Source organism: Schistocerca nitens, chromosome 5 (genome assembly GCF_023898315.1).
Source record: "Schistocerca nitens isolate TAMUIC-IGC-003100 chromosome 5, iqSchNite1.1, whole genome shotgun sequence".
Taxonomy (NCBI): Eukaryota; Metazoa; Arthropoda; class Insecta; order Orthoptera; family Acrididae; genus Schistocerca; species Schistocerca nitens.
Window position 1 is genome coordinate 414,388,812 of NC_064618.1, and position 15,144 is coordinate 414,403,955.

Genomic DNA, 15,144 nt, shown 5'->3' on the forward strand with positions numbered 1-15,144 from the left:
ATGGAGTGTTCAGCTGTCGCGACAACTCGCGTCCAGCATTCTCTGCCGTGGCAACATTAACGTATTCAACAATTCATGGCGCAACTGGCCGTCGGCTTTTACCCAGCAGAAATTTCAAAATCACCATTTACTTCGAACTTCCGAGTCATATTCTTTAACCCGTCTGCGCAAAGTGGACCTCTTTGTATTCCTTTAACGCATCAATACACGCGAAGAGCAGCAGCACTACAACTGTTGTTTTGATACAACAGCTTAATGAGTAAAGCCCTACTCACCTCGTCTAGATCCATGTTGACTGTCTGCAGCTATAATGCACACTGATGCCTGAGTTTCAGCCCTACGTCGCCGTACTAGTACCGGCGTCTAAAGCTAAGTCATGACACTTAACACTACTAAAAAACTAAACTCCACCCGAACAGACCACGAAGGCTCAATGGCAACCACCGGCCGCCTTGTCATCCTCAGCCCACAGTCGTCACTGGATGCGGATACGGAGGGGCATGTTGTCAGCGCACCGTTCTCCCGGTATTATGTCAGTTTACGAGACCGACTAAACACTACTAATAACGCAAATACTGTAGCTCAGATTCTGAGTAGCTCCTATAAAGGTGGAAAGCTGGATACCCACATAGTAACTAATCTGGCGTGTACACTGACTCAAGTAGCGAAAGTTCTATTACAACCACCCTCCTAGTGACGTAAATGGATATTTCTTTTGATTGACATAGAAGCTTAAATTTTTTTTTGACGCAGCCAAGGGACGGTAGACCTTAGCTGTGACGTAAATTTCAACTTGATACGTCTACCCGTTCTTGAGAGAAAACCTTCTTAACAGTCGGACCCACCGACAGACAGACAGACAGATAGACAGATGGACAAAGAGATCCAATGAGTGTTCCGTTCCGTCTTTACCGATTGAAAAAAAAAAAAAAGATGTATTCTGCGCACGACGTATGAGCTTGGGTGCAACAAAATATTATTTTATTTTAATTCTTCATTTATTGCTTTACATGTTGCCAGCATACGAGGTGCAACGTACGATTCTAATTTTGAAGTATCTAAATCTGCTCCAGTTGCCAGTAATCTCAAAGTCATACGAGTAGATAATTTTCGAAAAACATCAACAAATTTTCTCTTAACTGTGCCTTCTTCTACAATGCGAGGGCGATTTAACTCTAACAAATTTAAAAGTTGGTCTGTCCATTTGCAGAAATTTGATACAGTCATCAGATTTTGAGTGATACACACTCTAAGAGGCGGAAGAGAACACGCACCACGAAGGTTCTATCCGAATTACACGGAAATCGATAGATGTGATGTAAATGTCAAGAAAAATAAATTATTACAATTTCAGAAAAACTCGATGACTTATTCAAGAGAAAGAGCTTCACAAACAGAGAAAGTCAATAACGTATTGGTCCACCTAAGGCCCTCAAAAAATGCTTCAAATGGCTCTGGGCACTATGGGACATAACATCTGAGGTAATCCTTCCCCTAGAACTTAGAACTCGTTAAACCTAACTAACCTAAGGACATCACACACATCCAGGATTCGAACCTGCGCCCGTAGCAGTCGCGCGGTTCCGGACTGAAGCGCCTAGAACCACTCGGCCACCACGGCCGACTAAAGCCCTCACACAAGCCGTTTAGTACTGACTGGTTCGACCTGGAATCTCATTGTCTCCGACACCAGGAGTGATGATCTGGGGAGTCATGTCATTTCCTAGCAGGACCCCTTTGGGTGGAATCCGCGTCACCCTTGCAGCACAGCGGTACATCGATGATATTCTACGCCCCGTTTTGTTACTCTTTATGGCAAACCATCCTTGACAAACATTTTAGCAAGATCATGATCGCTTGCACACAGCGAGACTTTCTAACGCTTGCCTTCGTGCCTGCGATACCCCACCTTACCCAGCGAGGTCACCAGGTCTCTCCCCAATTGAGAACGTTTGGAGCATTACGGGCAGCGTCCTCCGACCATCCCTGGAATTTGGACGATCTAAGGTGCCAAGTGGGCAGATTTTGGCACGGTATCCCAGGAGGACATCCAACAACTCTATCAATCAGTGCTAAGCCGAATAACCACTGGCGTGAGGGCCCGAGGTGGATCAATGCATTATTGACTTGCTCAATCTGTGAAGATCTTTTTCTTGAATAAATCATCCACTTTTTGTGGAAATGTAACCCTATGTTTGATTGTACTTGTGCATCACATCTACCGTTTCCGTCCCATTCGGATAATTCTTTCATGGTGCGTCTTTTTTTTTTCTTTCTTTGAGTGTATTTCGTATTGCTGATTTTCTTGAGTATATTTATCTCTCAGTCTTCTGGAGCATCGTCTTTTTTACAATCTTTACATACAGTGGTAAGATCAACCAATGTGTTCTTCATGCATGGGTAGCAGTTCCTACTAGTGTCAGAATACTTCGCTAAGCGATGCACATAGCGTGGAGAGCTGCTTCAAAAGTGAGGTTACGTTTGACAAACTAAGTTTGTAAGCCCTAATGTTTTGTTTGACAAACCAGTCGAAAACAGTCGGCGAATTTGAGAAACAAATTTTATCGTTTACAGGGGCCTTTAGAAATGTAGCACGTGCTAAATGTTTTCGGTGTAAGGAATGAGAACGTAACGCGTTAACCGGACACGGCGTGGAGTGTCCGGAGAGCAGCGGTTGGCTACAATTGGCGCTGCCGGAAGCCTGCAGGAGGCGGACGGATCCGGCGGCGGTTCCGTGAGCGCACCGTGCCGTGCCGCCCCAGCCAATTAGCGGCAGGGCGCCTCTACTCGACGTGCGTGTTGCTGTCCGTGCTGCTGCTGCTGCTGCTGGCAGCCGACTGCCGGAGCAGCCCTTCTCCAGACTCTCCGGAAACGGTACACGGACCGTGACTGGAAACGGGACCTTCCAGCTACTGCTGAGACACCTGGTCCACACTTTGCAGAGTGAAATTACTGTTCCCGTCATTTTCTCAGGTGAATTTTCCAGAAGAGTCGTCGAACAGACGCCAGTCTTTTGTAAAATTACTGTACATCTGTAAAATTATAGCACACGTGTATGAAGTAGAAGCTGCAATACTAATTGTGGGCTTTGACCAGTGACGTAATGCACACACGACAGACCATTCAAAGATAATAGCGTCTATAACGTCATACTGCGGACGATATTTTGAAACAGTTTTACTGGCTAGAAAAATAGTTCAAATTTTGCAAATGAGACTATATTACTTTGAAACGAAACGAATCGAATATCTAAGAGAAAGTTCTAAACTATAACATATGTTATGACACACAGTACAAACTAAAAATTATTTACCATAATCTTGCCGTTTCTCTATGGTTTCGCCCACATATGTGTTCGACACATGTTGAATACACCTCTCTCCCCTCTCTGTGTCCACCTCTTCCTCCTCCTGTCTGTTCACCCCACTCTACCATCACTATCTCCTCATCCTCACTCTCTCTGTCTCTTTCTTGCACTGCCCCAGTTTTTTACCATGTCAAAAAATGGCTCTGAGCACTATGGGGTCTAACATCGGAGGTCATCAGTCCCCTAGAACTTAGGCCTACTTAAACCTAACTAACCTAAGGACATCATACACATCCATGCCCGAGGCGGGATTCGAACATGTGACTGTAGCAGCAGCATGGTTTCGGACTGAAGCGCCTAGAACCGCTCGGTCACAACGGATGGCTTTACCATTTCATCAACCCCCTCAGTCTCACTATATCTTCCCTTTATTTCTGTCTCTGCCTCCCCCTCTTCTTTTCCCATGTGCCCACTATCTCTTTATGCCTGCCACCAGCCTCATGCATCTCGCCCTCATCCCTCTATCCATCCATTTCCTCCCCCCTCTGGCTCTGTCCATCACTTTCTCTATCCATCTCAAACTGTCCCCAGCTGTGCTCATTGGGACATATAGCCACTGAAACATAATTCTATAAAGCAGGCTGATACTACTGCACCAAGATGCCTGCCATACATGCAAGCTACATGTCAGGGGCTTGAAAAACAATTATTTACCCCCGATTTAAAGGTCATCATGCAAAGCAGGAAGACAAAGCAGGTCAGTACTATGCCAACACAATACATTTGTCATGCAGCGCAGCCTACATGTTGGGGGTCCCAAAAACGATTTCTTGTCCTGACATGTAGGCTGCCCTGCAAAGCAGGTTGACTTGGCAGGCTGATACTGTTCCTATACAACATATCTGTCATGTATGGCAGCCTATACACCACAAACCGAAAAAGAAACGCAGTATGTCCATTCCTATTGCACCTGGGAGTGTATGAACCCCACAGTGCTGATAATTGTGAGGTATGTTTTTCCTATGCCAAATTTGATTAAAATTGATCCACGGGTTCGGAAAGAGGTCCTGAACATATGCACATACTCACTACTTTATATACATAACAAATCATATTTGATATCCAAAAATATACTTTAGCTCTATACCAAGAAAAGACTGTGATACACAGCTCTGAATGTATGTAGTTTTCAGTAGAAAACCGAAAAGGATTTGACAAGAAGAACTGTATTTGTTGGGTATCATAAAAACAGTTCTACACCTGTAGTGGAGTCTATGACAGATAGTACAGATTACTTATACATATCTGCTGGTGTACAAAATTTAAAGACAAAAGGAATTTTTGAATGATGTGGCACTGATAAGTAACATAGCTCGATAAAACTTGGCTCATAAGTAGAAAAAGCTGCTACAGGATACTAGAAAGGATAGCTTAAAGAAATATGCAGTGAGGCAAAGAGGGAGGACATTTTTATTGCAAGACAACAATTACACTGAAGGCCCTGTGATTTATGAAACTTCCCAGGACATTACGAAAGATGGGACCAGGTTCTTAACAGGTTGTGTGATGATCACGGATGGAACTGCATGTTCTGCAACATAGTTCCATGCTGGTCAAAAGGTTAGTAAAGAATTCATGTGGTAGGCGATTCCGTTCTTCCACCAGCGCAGTTGACATATGGACGTGTCGTTTTCTTCCAGTGATCTTCTTCCGGTCTTGAAGTGCTCGCGCCACCCAAAACAACTCACATGATTGAGTGTAGCAGCGTCGTATATTTGATGAATCATATCAAATGTCTATGTGGCGAATTTCGGCAATTTCTTACAGAGTTTCAAGTCACCTTGTTGGTCTAACTTTCTGTCCATGCCACAATCCTAGACAGGGTGACAAACGTAGGCAGAACAGCATCGGCTGCACAGGTTCTGATGTAACCCAGGTGCAATCACAGGGCTACTCTCTAAACTGTTTTATATTGCACCAACAAATTTTCAGAAATGTTAGTACGGACCAAAACATGAAAAAACAAAAAAACATATGTTCTAAAACTATGAGTTATAGTTCATCTTCTATACTGTGAAACACATCTCTCGGAATCGTTTGGCTTTCCAAAAAAGGAAAAGGAAGTCCTATAAGCATAGGCTGTAAAACGCATACCTTAAGAGCTATAGGCACATGCTCAGTAGAAGAGATGTGTTTCACAGTGTTGATAGCTTTAAAGTGCCGAAGTGCTCGAAATACTAGGCTTGGAAGTAGAGCTCATAGTTTCACTTGGTGACTCAAGTGGTGAGAAAGCAGGTCAGTAGGCAACACCCAGGCGGAATGCCAACAAGGATGGCTGATGTTAATGCAATATGATCACAAAACAATTACCTGCTACACACATTAAGAGGGTGGTGTCGGCAGCGCCATTACAGCACAATAACGTCATACAGAGAAGAGGCATAAGTCAGACGAAACCAGCGTCCAGAAAGCCGACCAGTCTAGAAAAGCAGGCCAAGCGAAATCGTTGGCTTACAATAGCAACACAAGCGAATCAGTTTCTGTATAAATATACCGCTGTCCAATGGATTGATGTACTTGTACTCAGTTTGAAGCCGATTTACCTGGACGTTGTACCTTTCTCAATCTGTTCTCCGCTCGTCAAGACAATCTGCGAACTCTGACAGAACAGTGAATCTTGCCGGGGGACTGTGCCGTTTGAATCAAGACTCATGGGAAGTTGCGGATAACCATCTGGAGGCCTAACCAGTGCGACCAGGAAGCCGTAAACAACCGTCTTCGTGAAGGGCGTGTTATAGTCGCCGCCTACCTTCCATCCCTATAGACTTGCCCATTCCCAATGGGTGACTGTCTGGCCTGATCCACACATCGACACCTAACACCGTGAATATACATACCGTCCAGCCACAGGCCAGTTACATGTGTTGTTAGAAGTGCTGTTGTCTGACACCGTTGTGTCTAGTATCAGCAGTGGCTCAGTAATACTACAGCATCACCTGAAAGTCTGCAGTTGAAATTGGCGAGTGACCGTTTTGCTTCTAAAAATTTTTGAGATACAGTTTTAGGAAATGTCAGCGGTCATAAAATACTATTAAAAACACAATAAAAACGGTCTAGACCGTATAAAATATTTTATTAAAAAAAAACGGTGATCGGTTTCGATCAATGCCCGATCATCTTCAGACCGTTACATAGTCTATAAATGAAGTAACATGGAAGTTATTAGAGGACACATGAGGATAAATACAGCAGTAAAAAAACTATATACTTGCAATATAAGTAAAAGAGGGGATACCTTTGCTGACTGCTGGAGCTGGTAGCATGGACCACCGACTGCTCTTGGCTGGTGTGAGGAGCAACTGAAACATGACATCAGCTTTTGCCATACAAGTATCGAGAGTCCCGCCCGCCGTCTCCAGCATTACGTCAGCTTCGCTTCGAATGTTAGTGGTTTATTTCTTTACTACGATTCTTTTGAATGTTCTTTTATAATATTTTATGTACTCCTACTTTTATATTTGCATAACTGTGCTCGTGATCCAATGTTTCATACTGAAATCGCATTTTTACTGATTTTATTGGTATTTGACGGCCATTGGCTATCACTGAAGTAATGCTAGTTATGCGACGGCAACTGCACGTCAGACTGCAGCCTCTCTCCACACTAGCCATGAGCAGCTGGTGCTCCATGCTACCAGCTCCAGCAGTCAGAAAGGGTATCTCCCCTTTTACTTATATAGCATTTATATAATTTTTTACTGTTGTGTTTAGATATGAAGAAACAAGCAGTCCTGGTTGCAGCCAGAATATGCAGTACAGCTCCAGCATGTTTATGACGTAAAGACTTACTGTAAGCGTGATCCGGTTTGGTTACCACGGGACTGCGCCACATGCCGTAATAAGGACACCACGCAGTGTTTTTAAAGCTTTGAGAAAGGCCATTTACCTACTGGGATATTTTATGCGTGGCGTCCCATGTCTCCATCGCTGTCAAATATAAACCAATCCGAAGGTGCCTAAATAAACGTGAACGCGACATTGGTAAATAATAATAGTAATAAAAATGAACACTGGAACGAAGACTGCTTCTTCCTTCAATCATTCATACTCGTTGCTGTACCATTGTGAACAATAAAATATGTTATGTTTATCTTCGTGAGTCTTCTAATGACTTCCAAGTTACTTCATTTACAGAATACGTAACGGTCTGAGTATGATCAGATATTGCTCGAAACCTGTCATCGTCTTTTTAAAACAAAATATTTTATGCAATCTAGACTGTTTCTATTACATATTTTATTTTTATTTCGGCCTTTTGTTTTTTATTGTGCTTACAGCGATGGTGTAGCGTAGTGACTCAAAGTGTCATTTGTTAAGGAGCAGAAGCCTACGGACCTATCTCAGCTCTGTGGTAATTGCAGGGAGGTTTACTTGCTACTGCTGAGGCAACCATATTTTAATTTGGCTGGACACAAGTTGCCATGTAAGCAAGCAGTGGCAGCTGCGCAGAATGTCTGTACTAAGAGTCATCAGACGCATTTTCTGCGGTGTTTCAGCAGATGTTTGCAATTTTGTTTTTGCACTGCGTAGCTGGATTCAGCCCAAACAGATACTGCTCATCACCTCTTTTATGCATCGCCCAGTGTCAACGGAAAATTTCGGTTTGTTTCCAGTTACAAACAAAACATGGAAATTGATCTCGCCCCGGAACTAGTCATCGAGCGAATAAAAAAAATAAAATTTGCGGCTTTGGGCTGGTTTTTCGCTGTACCGACAAATAAAATGATTTTTAAAACGAAATATTACGTACCGATTCGATAGAGCGGTTCCAGATTAGTCTACTGCACTGCCCTGGCCCGCGCTGACTGCTAGGGCCAAGCATCCAGCGCTACTCAGTCTCTGCTGGGTTGCTGTTTATTCTTCGTGTTTTACTGTCCCTGTTAACACACACGATAAAACGAATATCGTACTAAATTTTGGAGCCCTCTATCGAATGGGCACGTAAAATTATGATTTAAAATTAAATTTGTTGACGTTGGGCGTCACACAAAATAGGTGACGAGCAGTAATTGTTTGGAATGAGTCGAGCTACACAATACGAAATCGAAATTGTAAATGTTTGCTCAAATACCACAGAGAACGCGCATGACGATCCTTAGGAGAGACACCCGGTATATAGCATACGCAGGAGGTCGGCCACGAGGTTCATAAATGCTCTGAGACTCGTTGATCTATGACACAACGCAAAGACTAGTGTCGTCTGTACCATATTTTTGCATGTTATAGTGTAATTTACTACTGCATTGTTGATGGAGGTTACACAAATGCTGGAAACACGAGCAGCAACTACGCAGGCGCAACTGAAGCCCAGCAGGAGCAAATCACTGAATTACAGAAAAGTAGGCGATCGGCAAACCGTAAATGGCATGGGCGAAATGAGCCAGTAGGGGTTGAAGCGTTATTTCTTGTACCAATTCCATTAGCAAATTCTATTACGGCTAATCTGGTGACTCCTTTTGCTGGAAAATCAACAAAATATGTGTCACTATCTTTTAGTGATCTAAAGTTAGAGAAGTGGTCGGACGAAACTCATTTAAATATGACCAAGCTAGGTTTGGTTGGTGAAGCCAGTCATAGCTCATGTACCACGAAGGACTGAGTGAAACACAGACAGAGACGTTTGAACAGTTCGAGAAAGGACGTTCTAACGGTATAGTAAATAAAACAGCACAAGAATTTTCTGGGGACAATGGTCTCTCACAGGAATGTAACGAATCAATGCAGGCGTTTCTGGATAGAAAAAAATGGTTCAAATGGCTCTGAGCACTATGCGACTTAACTTCTGAGGCCATCAGTCGCCTAGAACTTAGGACTAATTAAACCTAACTGACCTAATGACATTACACACATCCATGCCCGAGGCAGGATTCGAACCTGCGACCGTAGAGGTCGCTCGGCTCCAGACTGTAGCGCCTAGAACCGCACGGCTACTCCGGCCAGCTTCTGGGTAGAATCTGTAAAGTCAATACTAATACCAAAGAATTAATGAAGGATGCAGAGCAGGATAAAATCACTTTACAAGAAGTTGAAAACAATGATAGATGTGTTTTTAAGAGGATTTCCAGCGGATTTGTCCAGTAGTGAGTGGATGGAAAATCCAAAAGACTTAGCTTCTACTGTTATTGTGGCTACATAACTTGATGAAATCTAGACTGCGACACAGGATAAATGGGATATTCTGTAGTCCGAGGTGGGATGTTACATACGTTGGCGCACAGGACACATTAACAACCAGTGTCAGCAATCCCAGTGTTATAGATGTGGTGTAATGGGCCATCAGGAACATAAGTGTCACTATAAAAAGCAGAATGGACAGCACAATAAAAGGCGTTGGTTAGACGCCAGTGGGATGACCTCATCCGTCAGACAGCGTATCCAGTAAGAAACAGAAAGCTGCAAAAGCCATTGCAGAGATGGCATGTTGCTTGGTGGGCACAGTGAACACAAAGAAACATAGAAGTTTAGGATACACAGGTACTCATATGTCGGTAGCAAGTCTGTACATTCTGGGTACGCCACGATTGAGGATTCTACGACATATATATTACACAGTGTGGGTGGCAGTGACGTGGTGTCGTTGGGATCGATAGTGCTCAGTTTCATTATTGGAGCAACGGACTTTCAGGAGTACGTCGAGATGTTGCCAAATGTCGGTGAAAGATACTGTGCGAGCCTAGTATTCTGGGCAGACACCATCACGCAAAAACTGATCTTTTTCGGTACACAATCGAATTCAACGGAACATTGTTTCAGCTGCGAACGACCACTACTGGTGTTGCATTGTCACAAGGTTCACATATTGTGAAGGTGGTACCAAATAAATTACAGGTGCTTGCACTAAAGATCAATTCTCCTGATAAAGTGCTGAGAGGAACAGAAAAGTTACTCTGTGTTAGTGTGGGTGTCGGTCTTCCGATTGAAATTTTGTGGATTGTGGAGCTGTTAGAATGCAATGACAAGTGGAATGCATCTCATTGGTTTTTGCATAGGAGTGTACTATGTGAGAGGAAGGTAGACAGGTACAGCATGGTTCCGGTGAGGTAGATAATTTTGGGGTGGATGATGTGAGTCTACCAAAAGACTATTAATTTCGAGTCTGGGTGTCTTGAGTGAGGATGATCTTTATATGTCAAAAGGAGGCCTTGGCCACAAGGAAACCATTGGCGTGAGAAAGTGAAACATGCAATGGGGAAAGATAAGTCTGCTATGGAAGCTTTGTTGTTAAGATTTGTGGATATGTTTAACCTGCAACTATAGGGACACAGCACATGATACCGACATACAGCAAGTCTCTAATATACAGTAAACCATTCAGAATTCCGAGGCAGTTGAAACCAGCAATGGAAGAGTTTACTGGCCATCTGTTGGCCGATGATATCATTGGGTATGGGGAGCAAGTGGCATTATTGGCTCAAGGAAATCAGCTCACGCAAGGATATTTAAGTTTTGTGTTATTGAATGTAAGCACTATTATGGATGCATATCCCATGCCAAATATAATGGAGACTACGGACAACCTGAATCAATGTAAACATTTATAAAAAGTATATTTGAGAAGTGGCTGTCACTAGATCTGGAAGAATACCGAAGACCATTTTTATGGTACCTTGGAAACATTATCGATAACGTCAAGTGCTGTCTGCTCTTAAGAATGCTACTACATGGGGTGTGCAGAGAACTGAAACCAAAGCAGAGTATGGTTTATCTCAATGGTACTGTATTTTCGAAGGCAATGGAAGAGCATGTGCACAGGCTGGAGGACGTGTTCAAGAGGTTATGCACAACACTATTGATGCTCGGTGTGGATAAATGTCACTTTTCAACAACGCAAGTTAATTATGTAGGTCATGTGATTAGCCAGGAGGGTGTCAGAATTGATACACATCTGATATTGTGGCAACGTAGACAACAAAACAGCTTCAGCCATTTCTCAGACTTAGTAATTATAGAAAATTCATGAGGGTATTTGCTGAAATTGCTGTACTGTTTCTTGGAAAAAGGAGTGAAATTTCGGTGGACATCTGGCTGTGAAATTGCTGGACTGGTTATTGGAAAAATGAGTGAAATTTCGGCCATCAACTAACTGTGAAACTGTGCTTCAGAATTGTGAAAGGGAATTGATGATCAGTCCCCTACTCGTAGTTCCAGATTTTAGTAGGCATTTTGTTTTAAAGCGCAACACAAGTAATCTAGTGGTTCAATGTATTCTCAGTTGAGATGTGGATGGCAAAGCACATCCAGTGCCATACCCGTCAAGACAGCTGGATAAAGCAGAACAAAACTATTCTACAACAGAGACAGAGGTGTTGGCTTTATATGTAGTGTAATCTCCTTTCGTTGTTACTTGTATTGCAGAAAGTTTATAGTTGTAAGACCACATTGCATTTAATTGGTTGCTGCGACCAGGGGATCAGTCTAGAAGGTTGATATGTTCGACTCTGAAGCCCAGCAAATTTGATTATAAGGTTGTAAATAAACCCAGAAGAAAGCATAGTAACGCCAATAATTTAAGTTTGGAAATTTTGGATGGGAACATTGGTGAGTGGCAACAGGCTCATGCAGATGACGCTGACGGTCGACTATTTAGGTCAGAACTACACCTGAAGATATACGAAGGCTTGTTGTGCAGAATACCAAAAGGTGAAACACACGTGGTTGTATCCGTCACTCTTAGGGACAAGTGAAAGACCATGTTTTAGCAGGTCATGGTGGACAGAGAACAATTAACCAACATATGGCTGAGAAGTTTTGGTGGAGGACAACGAAACAGGATGTAAAACAATATGCCTGGAATTGTGTATGATCTCAGTCGCCAACTAGTTCCATTTCCGGTGCAAGTGTCCAAACCATTAGAAATGCTAAGGGTTGACGATCTGAGTCGGCTTCATTCTACACCTGCGGGTGTCGCGTTTTTTGTTCCCACAGTGGTTGCTATCCCTGACCAGCAAGCAGGTATGGTTGTAGAAGCTACGGTGAACAATTGGTTGCTTAAATTTTGCGTTCCTGATACCATAATTACGGATGAGGGCATTAATATTGCGTCAGATTTGATAAAGTAGTTTTACAAGTTGTTGCACATTTGCAAGATCTGAACTATTCTCTTGCACCTTCAGTGGCAGGGGGAACAGGTGACGTGCATCACACGATTTGTCGTGTAGTGTCCACATACAACTCTGAAATCCATAGTGTGATCGGTCTCTTAGCGTTAGAAGAGGTACAAGAAGTAGCAGGCGTTACCAGAACAACTCTGGTGTGACATACCGCTCAGTTAACAATCTTAGAGCACAGTGTACAAAAGAATACCAAAGTGGAACAGGAATTAAATACAGAGTTGAAACAATATACGAAATATACGATACAAATGGTAAACAATACTTTGGATAAAGCGCAGACACGACTGTATGCTCTGGATGGAAGAATGATGGTGGCAACATTGCTATGCGTGCTGGCAGAATGAAAGAGGTTTCCTTGCAGGTGTCAGTCACTCAGACGGTGCGTAGACAACTAAGCTCTACATTATTACCACCGCATCAGTTCTTATATGGGCTACGGAAAGCGTTGAGAGAATTCAACGTGGAATTGCAACATGTAATGGAAGCGACGCCTCTCACTATTTTACCATGCACTCATCAGCCAGAATATTTTGGCCGCCTGCCTAGTAACCTGTCTGTCCACCTTTGGCAAGGATAACAGCGGCGACACATCGTGACATGAAAGCAAAGGGCCTTGGTAGATCGCTGAGGGAAGTTGGTACCACATCTGCACACACAAGTTACCTAACTCCCTTTAGATTCCGGGAAGGGGAGCGATGAGCTCTGACGCAACGTTCAGTCTCATCCCTGATGTATTTGATCGGGTTCAGATCTGCCGACTTGGAGGGGTGGGGTGGGACGGAGGGATCAGCACATCAGTTGGAACTCGCCTTTGTGCTCCTGGAACCACTCCATCACACTCCTCGTCTTGTCACAGGGCGCATTATCTTTTTGAAAAATGCCACTGCTGTCGGGAAACAGACAGTCATGAAGGGATGTACTTGGTACGATACCCCTTGGCCATCATTGGTGCCTTGCACGATATTCGCTGGACCCATGGATGCCCACGTCAATGTTCCCCAGAGCATAATGGAGCCGCCGCCAGAGAGTCTCCTAGTCTCCACCCCACAGTACAGATATCGAGGAACCGTTACCCCGGAAGGCGACGGATTCGCGCCCTCCCATCGGCAGGCTGCAGAAGGTATCAGGATTCATCAGACCGTTGAACGCTATACCGCTGCTCCGACGTCCAGTGCCAATCGCCATGTGCTCATTTCAGTCATAGTTGCTAATTTCGTGGTATTAACATTGGCATTCAGACACACTCGTACTCTGCGCAGCATTAAAGTCTGATGTTAGTTTTTCCGCAGTTTCCACTGTCCTGTTTTAAAACAGTCTGTCCAGCGCACGACGTCCGGCATCTGCAATGAGGGGTGGCAGCCCAACCCTATGATGTCTGACGTAGTTTCACCTTGGTTTCCACACGCGTTGGAAGATACTCACCACAGCACTCCTCGAACAGCCGAAAAGTCGTGTAGTTTCAGAAAAGTTCGCGGCATGCCTCTGGGCCATCACAATCTGCCCTCGGTAGATAGTGTAAGTAGGCTGTTTATGAGTTTGTATGTTGGCAGCGCTATGTAGTGTTTTGCGTTAATAACACTGATAGCCGGCCGCGGTGGCCGTGCGGTTCTAGCGCTGCAGTCCGGAACCGCGGGGCTGCTACGGTCGCAGGTTCGAATCCTGCCTCGGGCATGGATGTGTGTGATGTCCTTAGGTTAGTTAGGTTTAAGTAGTTCTAAGTTCTAGGGGACTGATGACCTAAGATGTTAAGTCGCATAGTGCTCAGAGCCATTTGAACCATTTTAACACTGATAGCGCTGTGCGCACTCAGTAAGAGACTCTGTGGCTGGTCGGACTAGCAGTGGGAGGTGAATCGCCAGCAGTGATGGATGTTGGTGGTGAACTGCCAGTAGTGATGCAGGTTGGAAGTGAGTAGTGAGCAGTGGTGGAGGTTAGAGGTTTGAAGTGTTAGCGCGAGTGGACGATCTGAACCTGTATCCTTCATGGAAAGCCGGCCGGAGTGGCCGTGCGGTTCTAGGCGCTACAGTCTGGAGCCGAGGGACCGCTGCGGTCGCAGGTTCGAATCCTGCCTCGGGCATGGATCTGTGTGAAGTCCTTATTTTAATTAGGTTTAATTACTTCTAAGTTCTAGGCGACTGATGACCTCAGAAGTTAAGTCGCATAGTGCTCAGAGCCATTTGAACCATTTAGCTTCCATGGAAATGTAATTTGTCGATGATTACATAAGAATCAGCTTAAGTCACCGATCAACGGCCTCAAGCTACAAGCAATACATCAGCAAGGCATACTACAATGCTTCATTCCACTCTAATTACACATTTCTATGTCCAGATGCACTCTGAAGTACCTGATATTCAGCTTTTATATAAAATCAGAAAATTGAAACTACTAACTTATTTTGGTCTTTCATGGTTATGAGAATGTATATTAATTCACTTTATGGCTCCCGGGCACAGAAATCTGGTTTGTTTTCATTTGACGTGGGAGCTGTAAACGAACATATACACGGGTCACGTGGAGAAGGACTCCCCCACTATAACTCAGCTTGCTCTGCACATGCGCGAATCTTGCTGCTTGGGCGCGCCGGAAAAATTTTTCCGGGTAGCATCTGGCTACTTGCTGCTACTACTCATACGGCAAACAGCCACGCTTCAAGTAGCCAGA